General features: G+C 50.6%; 1 long non-coding RNA gene across 1 annotated transcript; it reads left to right on the forward strand.

The window, feature by feature from the left end:
* Positions 1–1105: 1105 nt before the first annotated feature.
* Positions 1106–10784, forward strand: LOC146404445 (uncharacterized). Its single transcript, XR_014840433.1, has 3 exons — positions 1106–1315; positions 8475–8574; positions 10649–10784. It is a non-coding gene; the product is annotated as an uncharacterized LOC146404445 (long non-coding RNA).
* Positions 10785–12255: the final 1471 nt, after the last annotated feature.

Raw genomic sequence — 12255 nt, forward strand, 5'->3', positions numbered from 1 at the left:
AACCCACCGTGCTGGGCCGGGGATAGAACCTGTGCCTCCATGGCGACCTGAGCCACTGCAGTCAGATTCTTAACCCATTGCGCCATGGTGGGGACTCCATGACATTAATATTTTTAAACAGCTCTCTTGAGCTATAATTCACCCATTTACAGCTGTTTTTAGTCGAGTCACCAGGTTTTGCAACCATTGCTGCAAACTCATTTTTCATTTTTCTCTAAAAGAAACCCCACCCGTTAGCAGTTCCTCCCCTTTCCTCTCCATGCTCTGTCACCCTCCAGGCCCTGCCAACCACTAATCTACGTCCTGTCTCTGTAGATTAGCCTAATCTGGACATTTCACACAAATGGAGTCATATAATATGTGGTCTCCTGTGTTTTCTGTGTCTGCTTCTCCTTAGCATGTTTTCAAGATTCATCCAAGTAATGCGTAACAGTGCTTTATTCTTTTTTATTTTTGGATACACATTCTGTTGTATGGATGGGTTACTACTATTCACTAAACCTCACACTTTATATGGATTTTACTAGTTTTTCTCCAACATTCCTCTTCTGTTTCAGAATCCCTCTTTTTTTTTTTTTTTTTTTTTTTTTTTTTCCTGTCTTTTTAGGGCCGCACCCATGGCGTGTGGAAGTTCCCAGGCTAGGGGTTGAATCGGAGTTGTTTCCTCTTGCCAGTGCCACAGCCACAGCACCTTGGGATCCAAGCCTTGTCTGTAGCCTACACCACAGCTCACAGCAATGCCGGATCCTTCACCCACTTGTACGAAGCCAGGGATTGAACCTGTGTCCTCATGGATGCTGGTCAGATTCGTTTCTGCTGAGCCATGACGGGAACTCCCAGAATCCCTCTTAAAATGCAATCTCTTGCCTTTGGCACGCCGGTTTCCAGAAGAGTAGCACAAGAGTGGAAGCAAGGGGGAAAGGCAAGTCTGGACAGTCCTGGGAGAGGGCTAGGGTGCCACACTCTGCCCTGGGCATCTGGTGGGGCACGGGGGAAGCTAAGGACTGGAAAGGAGCCCCAAAGGGCTTAAGAGTAATGAATCAGTCTCCATAAAGCCTGGGGAGTTGGGTGTCTTCTTACCTTTGACACATCTGCCATCCTTTCCAGACCCACCTGGTGGCTTGATGCCTCACTGCACGGTCACTGAACCCAGGGTCCCAGGCAGTGGGGAGGCCTGAACTTGGCAGCCTGTCTTCCACTCTGCTCCCTGCCAGAACCGTGATGGAGCCCTGGAGACTCCTAGCTCTTCCTGGAACTGACATCCAAGAGGAATTTCTCTCAAGGGTGGCTTTTAGTAACAGATGTTTTGTGCAAGGTGGGTAATATTCCTTCAAGTCAGTAGCTGTTTTTTGTTTTTTTTTTTTTCTTTATAGGGCTGCACCTGCAGCATATGGAGTTTCCCAGGCTAGGGGTCGAATCGGAGCTACAGTTGCCGGCCACAGCCACAGCAATGCCAGATCAGAGCCAGGTCTGTGACCTACACCACAGCCCACGGCAACTGTAGCTCCAGTTCCTCAACCCACTGAGCGAGGCCAGGGATCGAACCTCCAACCTCATGGTTCCTAGTCGGATTCGTTTCCGCTGCGCCATGATGGGAACTCCAAGTCAGGAGGCAGTTCTGAATTCCCTGTGGAAGCTGGGCTGCCCCTGGCTGATTTCGGCCATTGCCCAAGTTCAGTGATACGATCTTTGTGACAGGTTCATCACCTCCCAGTCCACCTTCAGCCTCCTTCCAGGGAACCTCCCAGCAGACATGTCCAGCTGGCTCGCTGGGGGCCGCTGGTGCCCTGTTCTCCAGGAGGCTTGCCGACAAGCCTGCCCTGTAGGTAACACCCCCCCTATGTAAACACTGCTTGCAACAAGCCTGTAAAACCTAGCTGCAGGAGTTCCCTGGTGACCTAGCAGTTAAAGATCCAGCATTGTCACTGCTGTGGCTCAGGTTCAGTCTCTGGCCTGAGAAGGACCACATGCCATGGCATGGCCAAAATGGAAAAACAACAACAAAAAAAACCAAAACCCCAAAAACAAAACCTCGCTGCCGACACTGCTGCTTTCTGAGATTTGCCTGGGCAGACACTGGTTTTCCTGTTTCCTTGGTTTCACGTTCCTGTTTTTCACCCCCTACCCCCACATATCTCTGCCCTGCAGCTCTCTGTGGCCCTGTGGCGCCAATACCCTGTTTCAGACACATTTCTCTGGCTTGACCTCGTCACGCTCCCTGGGACGCAGCATGGACTTTTGCCCTCTGGCCTAAGGGCACTGTTGTTTCTTATCTGACGCAGACTTCCCAGGCTAAAGCCTTCTCTGCTTGACCAGAGCAGAGGAGGGTGTTTGACGTTTTTTTTTTTCCCCTTTTTAGGGCCCCACCAGTGGCATATGGAGGTTCCCGGGCTAGGGGTAAAATCAGAGCTGCAGCTGCTGGCCTATGCCACAGCCACAGCAACACCAGATCTGAGCCTCATCTGTAACCTATTCCATAGCTTGCAGTGCTGCCAGCTGGATGCTTAACCCACTGAGTAAGGCCAGGGATTGAACCTGTGTCCTCCCAGAGACAAGGTCGTGTCCTTAACTCACTGATCTGCAGTAGGAACTCCTAAACTATGATTATTTTGTCTTGCTTGACTATGTTCCTTTGTTTCTGCATTTTCTCATTTCTCTGATTAAATTTCTTTTCTTTGGAACTGAGGGAAGACCTAGGAGGCTCAAGTTTTTCTCTATAGACAAGAGGCAGCCAGGAGGTCCCGTCATGGGGCAGTGGAAACGAATCCAACTAGGAACCATGAGGTTGGGGGTTCGATCCCTGGCCTTGCTCTGTGGGTTAAGAATCTGGCGTTGCCATGAGCTGTGATGTAGGTCGCAGACCTGGCTTGGAGCCTGCATTGTTGCTGTGGCTGTGGTGTAGGCCAGCAGCTGTAGCTCCGATTAGATCCCTAGTCTGGAAACCTCCATATGCTGTGGATATGGCCCTAAAAAGAAAAAAGAAAGAGGCAGGCAGAGGACAGGCAGGGAGCAGGGGCCTGTCTGGGAAGGTCCCATAGGGTCCTGCTCGGGTCCAGTCTCCCTGAGGTCCTATTGCCACCAACTATTCTGGGATTCACGAAGAAGTATCACATATAACATCTACCTAAAGCCTATGGACATTTGTCTTCTGGGGAACAGACTTTGCTCTAATTATTCCTGAAGTTGCCTTGGTGAGAATAATAACAGTTGGAGTTCCTGTTGTGGCTCAGTGGAAACAAACTCAGCTGGTGTCCATGAGGATGTGGGTTCGATCCCTGGCCTTGCTCAGTGGTTAAGGATCCAGCGTGGCCATGAGCTCTGGTGCAGGTCGCAAACGGGTCTTGGATTCCGCGTTTCTGTGGCTGTGGTATAGCCTGGCAGCTGCAGTTCTGATTCAACCCCTAGCCTGGGAATTTCCATGTGCCACAGGTGCAGCCCTAAAAAGACAAAAATAATAATAATAATAATAATAATAATAGTCAACATTAGAGTTCCTGTCATGGCTCAGTGGTTAACGAATCCGACTAGGAACCATGAGGTTGCGGGTTCGATCCCTGGCCTCGCTCCGTGGGTTAAGGGTCCAGTGTTGCCGTGAGCTGCGGTGTAGGTCACAGACATGGCTTGGATCCCGCGTTACTGTGGCTGTGGTGTAGGCCGGTGGCTGAAGCTCTGATTAGACCTCCAGCCTGGGGACCTCCATATGCCGTGGGTGGGGTCCTAGAAAAGGCAAAAAGACCAAAATGAATAAATAAGTAAATAAAAATAAAGATAATTGTCAACATTTATTAAGTACTAATAACATACACGTAGGCACTAGGCTACATTTTATACACATTTGTCCTCATAACAGGCGTAAACCCAGCAGCAGCAGGAATGTGGGACCTTCTGGGGTTTCCTGAAGGAGTAGCCAGTGTGACAGGCATGGGGGATACGGGAGGGATTGCTTGGGCCAGTGGCTCTTTCCATCGAGGTACAGGACTTTCCCAGTATCTTAAGACAGGACAGCTGCACGTGTGTGTGTGCCTGCTGTACTCGACTCCTGGGGATGTCAGCAAGACACCAGTCTTTGCAAGTTCCAGTGTGGGCAGTAGGTGGCAGGGCACCAGCATGATGCTGCCTGGGGTATCCTTACTGTCAAGACTGCATGTGGCCCCAGGACCTGCGACAGAGTAGGAAGCTTTTTTTTTTTTCTGTCTTTTTGCCTTTTCTAGGGCCGCAGCCACGGCATATGGAGGTTCCCAGGCTAGGGGTCGAATCAGAGCTACAGCTGCTGGCCTACACCACAGCCACAGCCACGCCAGATCCGAGCCATGCCTGCGACACACACCACAGCTCACAGCAACACTGGATCCTTAACCCACTGAGCGAGGCCAGGGATCGAACCCGCAACCTCATGGTTCCTAGTGGGGTTTGTTTCCGCTGCGCCACGATGGGAACTCCAAAATAAAATTATTTCTTATTGCAAATCACAGCATCACGGAGGCTGCCTCATGGATGCTATAGACAGACTTGGTAGGGCAATAAAGCCACTGCTGGCTTTATCGGAAGAGACCCCGAGCAGAGAAGGAGCAGGGAAGAAAGGTCCTGACTCTCTTCTCTCTCTCTCTGATCTCCAGCCTGTCCTATCTTTAGCTGAACCCAAGTGGGATCCAGGGGGTGAAGGAGTCTCAGGGCAGAGAGCAAGGCTGAGAAGGGATCTGCGGGTGGAGGGCCGAGGACAACCAGCCCAGGGTGACAAGCCCCAAATACCACCTCTGAACCCAGGGGTCTGAGGATCTTTGCCTGAAAACCACTTCTTAGGTGGAACACGTCAAACTGAATAGATTCCTGGGCCAAGGACTGGTGGGGACACCTGGAAGTCGTATAGCTTCTGAGGGATCTTTGGTGAGATTCTTTTTTTTTTTTTTTTTTGTCTTTTTAGGGCCGCACGCACAGCATATGGAAGTTCCCAGGCTAAGGCTGAATCAAAGCTGCAGCTGCCAGACTACACTGTAGCCACAGCAACAGTGGATCCTCAACCCCCCCCACCCCCACCCAGCAAGGCCAGGTATCGAATTTGCATCCTCATGTCTGCTAGTCAGATTTGTTTCTGCTGAGCCATGATGGGAACCCCTTTGGTGAGATTCTTTTTATTTTTTTTTGGCCACCCCCACAGCATGCTGAAATTCCCAGGCCAGGGATTGAACTCTCACCAGAGCAGTGACAGTGATTGATCCTTAACCCATTAGGCCACTGGGGAACTCCTTTGTTGAGATTCTTAATGACTGAGGCAGGAGAAGAAAAAGAAACTAAATTTCGTGTCAGGGCTTGCCATGAGCTGGGTGACTTCACTGGTATTTTCTTGTTCAACTTCAGAACAGTCTGGAAGAGACAAGCACCTCTAACTTCAATTTAGAGCTGGGATGAGGGCGAGCAGTTGGTGACACTTATTGGTGACATTTTCCCAGACTGGTGGAAGGCCCACAGGGCTGTAATGCTGAGTACTCCACTAATTGTTTTGGGGCTGGGATGGATCCAAAAGCTTGTCTTGGAGTTCCCTCTGTGACACAATGGGATCAACAGCATCTCTGGAGCGCTGGGAGGCAGGTTCAATACCTGGCCCAGCACAGCCAGTTAAAGGACCCGGCATTGCTGCAGCTGTGGTGTAGGTTGCACCTGTGGCTGGGGTCTGATTCCCTGGCCTGGGAACTCCATATGCCGTGAGATGGCCAAAAAGAAGAAAAAAGAAAGAAAAAAAAACCAAAAAACAAAATCACGTCTTTGCTGGCCAATACCTGGGCAGCCATGTCCTCCAGCGTTCAAAATCCAGTATTTTGACTCTTCCCACCTGTGGCTTTGCAAATCACGCGGCTCTGCCCTGTCTCTGAGTGTGGGATTCCCAGGAGACTTCCACACCCAACCTTGAACTACTAATTCTCTAGCTCTTTTCAAAGCTCAGCTGAGGAACAACCTAGAGCTTCAGAGCCTGAACGGACACCAGTTAAATCCTCTACATATTCTAAATTAGAGCCCTGGTGGGGGTTCCCATGATAGCTCTGTGGTAACGAACCCAACACGTATCCATGAGGACATGGGTTTGATCCCTGGGTTAAGGATCCGTGGGTTAAGGATCCGGTGTTGCTGGGGCTGTGGTGTAGGCCGGCAGCAACAGCTCTGATTCAACCCCTAGCCCAGGAATTTCCATATGTCATGGGTGTGGCCCTAAAAAAGAAGACCAAAAAAAAATATGTATATATAGCCCTGGATCAAATTAGAACAACAGAAGCCCACACAGATGATTCTAAAGGAGTTCAAAAAGATTTGAACTAGGACCTGGTTTTGAATGCTGATTCCACCCCTTGTCAGCTGTGTGATCTTAGGCAAGTCGCTTAATCTCTCTGAGCCACCATGATCGTCTCTGTAACTGAAGTAACACCCATCTCACATGTCAGTGCTGATCCTCTTCTCTTAATCAGCACCCACTCTTTTTTTTTTTTTTTTTTTTTTTTTTTTTATCTTTTTAGGGCTGCACCCACGACATATGAAGATTCCCAGGCTAGGGATCCGGCCATAACAACAGCGGATCCAAACTGCATCTGCAACTGACACCATAGCTCATGGCAACGCTGGATCCTTAACCCACTGAGCGAGGCCAGGGATCGAACCTGCATCCTCATGGATACTAGTCAGATCTGTTTCCACTGAGCTACAATGGGAACCCCTAGCACCCGCTCTTGAGGTGAGCTCATCCAGACTCGTGGCTTTAAACACCATCCGTGTGCTGATGGACCCCGAATTTACACCTTCAGTGTGGGACTCTGCTCTGAGATCCTTACTTGCTCCCAGAAGCTCATGGAGAATTCTTACCTGAAACCTCCACTCAGGTGTCTTATGGGCATATCAGACTTAGCGTGTCCTCAAGTCAACTCTTTATCTTCTCCCCCAAACCTGTCCCATCCCCAGTGTCCCCATATCAGTAAGTGACAATTGGCTCTTACGGTTAGTTGGGCCAAAGCCTTGGTGTTGTCAGGGCCCCTATCTCGTTCCCCTACATCCAATATGGCGTTCCCATTGTGGCTCAGAGGAAATGAGCCCAACGAGTATCCATGAGGATGCGGGTTCGATCCCGGTCCTCACTCAGTGGGTCAAGGATCCAGCATTGCCATGAGCGGTGGTGTAGGTCACAGACGCAGCTCGGATCCCTTGTTGCTGTGGCTGTGGTATAGACCAATAGCTGTAACTCTGATTGGACCCCTAGCCTGGGAACTTCCATATGCTGCAGGCACAACCCTAAAATTAAAAAAAAAAAAAGAGTAAAAAAGGTCAGGAAAATGGACTCAGAAGTGTGCCCAAGTGCACATGGTCATGGCATGGGGTCGCCTTCAGGCTAGTCTGTCTGCCTTCAAGGCCCAGACTCCTGTCTGACATGTTGTCTGTGGGCCTGTACACCCACCACATCAACCCGCATCAGGGAGGGTCTCACATGAAAGTTACTTTTATGAATGAGGGCCAGGAAAACTCTGGGCTCTTCTGAGCAGCTACTGTGTTTCTTCCTTTGTGACTAAGAGAATTCATCATGTGACTTTTCCCTTTGGGAGTCAGCCCCTGGAAGCTCAGAGTCAGATGTGGCCTTGGGAGTTCCTATTGTAGCTCAGTGGTTAACGAACCCGACTAAGAACCATGAGGCTGCAGGTTCGATCCCTGGCCTCGCTCTGTGGATTAAGGATCCGGTGTTGCCGTGAGCTGTGGTGTAGGGCACAGACATGGCTGGGATCCCAAGTTGCTGTGGCTGTAATGCAGGCTGGCAGCTGTAGCTCTGTTTCGACCCCTAGCCTGGGATCCTCCATATGCCATGGGTTCGGCCCTAAAAAGTGAGATCATAGAGAAATGGGGGGTGGGGGAGGTGTTTTGTTCTTTTTTTTTTTTTCCCAGCTGCAGCCCCTGCATACAGAAGTCCCTGGTCCTGAGCCAGGGCTCAGCCCCACACCATAGCAGTGACAATGATGGATCTTTGACCCACTGCACCACCAGGGAACCCCAAGTGAGATCATATGGTATTTGTCTTTATCAGATTTATTTCACTTAGCATAATGCCCTCAAGTTCCAGCCATGTTGTCACAAATGGCAAGATTGCCTTTTTATTTTTTGGCCTTTTTTTTTTAGGGCTGTATCCATGGCATATGGAAATTCCCAGGCTAGGGGCTGAATTGGAGCTGCAGCTGCAGGCTACACCACAGCCACAGCAACGCAGGATCCGAGCCAGGTCTGCAACCTACACCACCACTCACAGCAACGCCAGATCTTTAACCCACTGAGCAAAACCAGGGATGGAACCCGCATCCTCATGGATACTAGTCAGATTCATTTCCACTGTGCCACAATGGGAACTCCCAAGAGTCCTTTTCTACTTGCTGGGTGGGATGCTGCCAGATTCCTGGGTCATTTAATAAAGCCCATTCGATCTGCAAATATACTCAGCTGCATCGTGTTAACAGGTCGCTGACACTGTTCTCAGTGCGTCCCATGTCCTTGCTCACTGAATCCTCAGGAGGAGGCTCATCTTTCTTACGGATCAGCAACCTGAAGCACAGGAAGGTAACTTTGGTTGTCCAAGGTCACACAGTCAGTGCCTGAGTCTGGGTGGGGCCCCAGGAAGTCTGGCCCCAGAGGTCCCTCCTTCAACCACTGTGCCACCACACATGACAACTTAGACCAAAAATGACCATGGAGAACTATTACCGGCAGCAGCAAAACCCACTTTATTTAGAGAGTTCCTGTCATGGCTCAGTGGTTAACAAACCCGACTAGTATCCATGAGGACATGGGTTCAATCCCTAGCCTCACTCAGTGAGTAAAGGATCTGGCATTGCCATGAGCTGTGGTGTAGGTTGCAGACGCGGCTTGGATCTGGCGTTGCTGTGGCTGTGGTGTAGGCCGGCAGCTACAGCTCTGATTCAACCCCTAGCCTGGGAACCTCCATACACATGGGTGCGGCCCCAAAACGACAAAAGACAAAACACAACACAACACACAAGTTTAGTTAGAGTTACAAAGGGCCTAAAAAGAGGGATGGAGCTGACCTGGGAAGTGAGACAGGGCCGGTGGGTCAAATGCGCTCCTCTTGGAACCGGCAGCCAGTGGGTTAATTATAGGCCTGATGGACACACCAAGAAACAGCAGAATTAGAAGGTCCCTGGTGGCTCAGTGGGTTAAAGATCTGACGTTGCACAGCAGTGGTTCAGGTCGATTCTATCCTTGGCCCGGGAACTTCCACATGTCACAGGCATGGCCAAAAAAAGAGAGAAAGAATTAGCAGAATTAGCATACTGTTGAGGGAAGTGGACCCACCCAAGAACCAAGACTAGAATTAAATTAAAAGTGTACCCGAAAGATGTTACCAGAATCCGGGTTCTTGTTCACAGAGCCGAAGACTGAGCTTTGCCGACACGCAGGCAGTGAGCGAGCAAAAGTCTCTACTACAGGAAAGCAAAGAGCTCCCAGCACAGACACTGGGAAAGGGAGGAAGAGTCCCCCTCTCTATTGTCCTATAGGGGTTTCTATCCCTTAAAGCTAGGGTACCAACATGGGGTCCAAGAAAGATGTGTGTTTCTCCCATTGGCCTTGTCCAGTTGCCTATGTCAGTCCTTGTCCAATAGGGGTTTCAGGGGCGGAAATGCTCCATAAGTTTTATGGTTTCTTTGCTCTTCTCTTCTTTAGACTGAGAGTCGCCAGCCTTTCATCCTTTTCTATCAGTTGAGAAGTGGGTTAGAAATTAATGTCCATCTGGGCATAGGTACACTCCCTATGGTAAACCAGGCCTGTGGGGATGCTACTCCCTGGAGCCCTTAAGCCACAGACGTTAATCAATGGCCCTACCAAAGAATGCGTCGAAACCCAGGCTCCTACACTTACTGCCTGAGTTATTATCCTGCCTCAAAAGGACTAAAAAATGGTTCCTTCCCAAGACCACGACTTGCGAGGGAAAAGGGAGCAGTAATGCCATTTGTGATAAACACTCTGTGCTTCTAATATGCATCACTTTGATAAAAATTAAGAAGCCATTATGTTCAGTGATAGATTAGTGCATAAACATCTCTCTGACCAGATGGAAGCTCCCGGCGGTGGGGTGGGATGGGGGAGGGCTGCCTGACCAGTCAGTCCTGCTCCTGGAGAAGGTTGTGGATGGCGGGAGAGGGCCCCCTGCTTTGGAGGCTCGATGGGAGGGTCGGAGGGTCACAACTCATTTCTGGAGTTCCCGTCGTGGCCCAGTGGTGAATGAACCTGACTAGTTTGTATCCATGAGGACGCGGGGTCGATCCCTGGCCTTGCTCAGTGGGTTAAGGATCCAGCGTTGCCCTGAGCTGTGGAGGAGGTCACAGACGTGACTCAGATCCCGCGTGGCTGTGGCTGTGGTGTAGGCTGGCACCTACAGCTCCAGTTCCACCCCTAGCCTGGGAATCTCCATATGCCATGGGTGGGGCCCTAAAAAGACCAAAAAAAAAAAAAAAAAAACCACCCAAAAAAACCCTCATTTCTTTTTTAAAATTGTAGCCCTGCTCCTGGTCTGCACTTCCCAGCCCTGCTCCCACCCCCGATTTTTCTAGGGCACTTCTCACCTAATATACTGTGTCATTTACTTTCTTCTTTTGTTTTGTCTTCCTGCCCCCAGTACGGCGTAAGCCTCTAGGAAAACATGGGTGTGCATCTGTTTGCTGCTGCACCAGCGAAATTGCTTGGTAGGTGCTCCGTGATGTTTATGGGCGAATGAGGAGTTCCCTGGCTGGGAGAGGGAAGCAGGCGTCAGACTGAAGGATGTGCCCTTGAGGTCAAGGAGGCCAGAAAGGGCCAGGCACGGGTGGGGTGCACTGGGGGTGTCTGAATCTGTGGGGGTTCCATCGAGCCCACAGACTTCCAGGAAGTCTCTCCCAAGGTCAGCAGAGGTCAGCAGGTGTTCTGTGAAGATATTTCTCCCTCCCCAGGGTTTGGCTTTTTCAGCTCTGACCTGCAGGTCTTTGAGGGGCTGTTTCCAGGCAGACATCAGAGCAGACAGGAGTCCTCCCTGCCCCTAAGCCCAGGCCAGGGAGGCCTCAGCAAGGGGTTTGGGGCGCCAGAGCTGCATCACCTTCTGTCTTTGTGGCCTTGGGTCAGTTATGTCATGTTTCTGCCTCCGTTTCTTCAGCTGTAAATAGGGATAATAATAGGGAGTTCCTGTTGCAGCTCAGGGGGTTAAGAACCCAACTACTATCCATGAGGATGCCAGTTCGATCCCTGCCCTCGCTCAGGGGGTCAGAGGTACTGGCGTTATCATGAGCTGCAGTGTAGGTGGCAGACATGGCTCGGATCCTGCATGGCTGTGGCTGTGGTTGTGGCCGGTGATTCGACCCCAAGCCTGGGAACGTCCATATGCTGCAGGTGTGGCCCTAATAAATAAATAGCCAGGCAGAGCCATATTGAGAAGCTAACATTTGGGCCATTTCAATATTTGGGTGTGAAGAGCCTTAGATGGCACAAAGACGCCAAGCCTCAGATTCTCCAGGGACCACCTGGAAGCCTGAGGGGCAGGAGGAGAGGGAACGGGGGCAGTAGGGAGGGGCAGATCAGGGTGGCCTTGCTGTCCATGGGCTTTTTCTCCGAGTGGAGTGAGAGGGAGCTGTGTCAGGGTTTAGAGCCGTCTCAGGGGAGGGATGTGACCAGATATTTGATCCTGGTTCCTCTGGCTTCTCTGTGGCTGAGAGCCCAAAGGCAATGAGGAAAGACAAGGCTTAGGTGCTTAGACAGGAGGTGGGGGCATGGGGGGGCACGGGGGGGGTAGCAGTGAAGGTGGAAAAGAGTATTCAGATTCTGATTCTTTCTTTTCTTTTTTTCTTTTTTGTCTTTTTAGGGCTGCACCCACAGCATATGGAGGTTCCTAGGCTAGGGGTCCAATTGGAGTTACAGCTACCGGCCTACACCACAGCCACAGCAACTCGGGATCCGAGCCTCGTCTTCGACCTATACCACAGCTCAAGGCAATGCCTGATTCTTAATCCACTGAGCGATGCCAGGGATCGAACCCACATCCTCACGGATGCTAGCTAAGATGGGAACTCCCTTTGCTCACTTTCTATGTTGTGAGCCACACAGTGGGAAGTCCCCTCTGCTCACTTTTTAAAACAATTTTTTTTTTTCTTTTTTGACCGCCCCTCAGTATCCGGAGTTCCTGGGCCAGGGATCAGATCTGAGCCAAAGTTGTGACTTAAGCTACAGCTGTGATAATGCCAGATCCTTAACCCACTG

Source organism: Sus scrofa, chromosome 3 (assembly GCF_054392235.1).
Source record: "Sus scrofa isolate SSC_HxYL_T2T_F1_AM1 chromosome 3, Sscrofa_HxYL_maternal_Yorkshire_Landrace_v2.0, whole genome shotgun sequence".
In the NCBI taxonomy this organism is placed as follows: Eukaryota; Metazoa; Chordata; class Mammalia; order Artiodactyla; family Suidae; genus Sus; species Sus scrofa.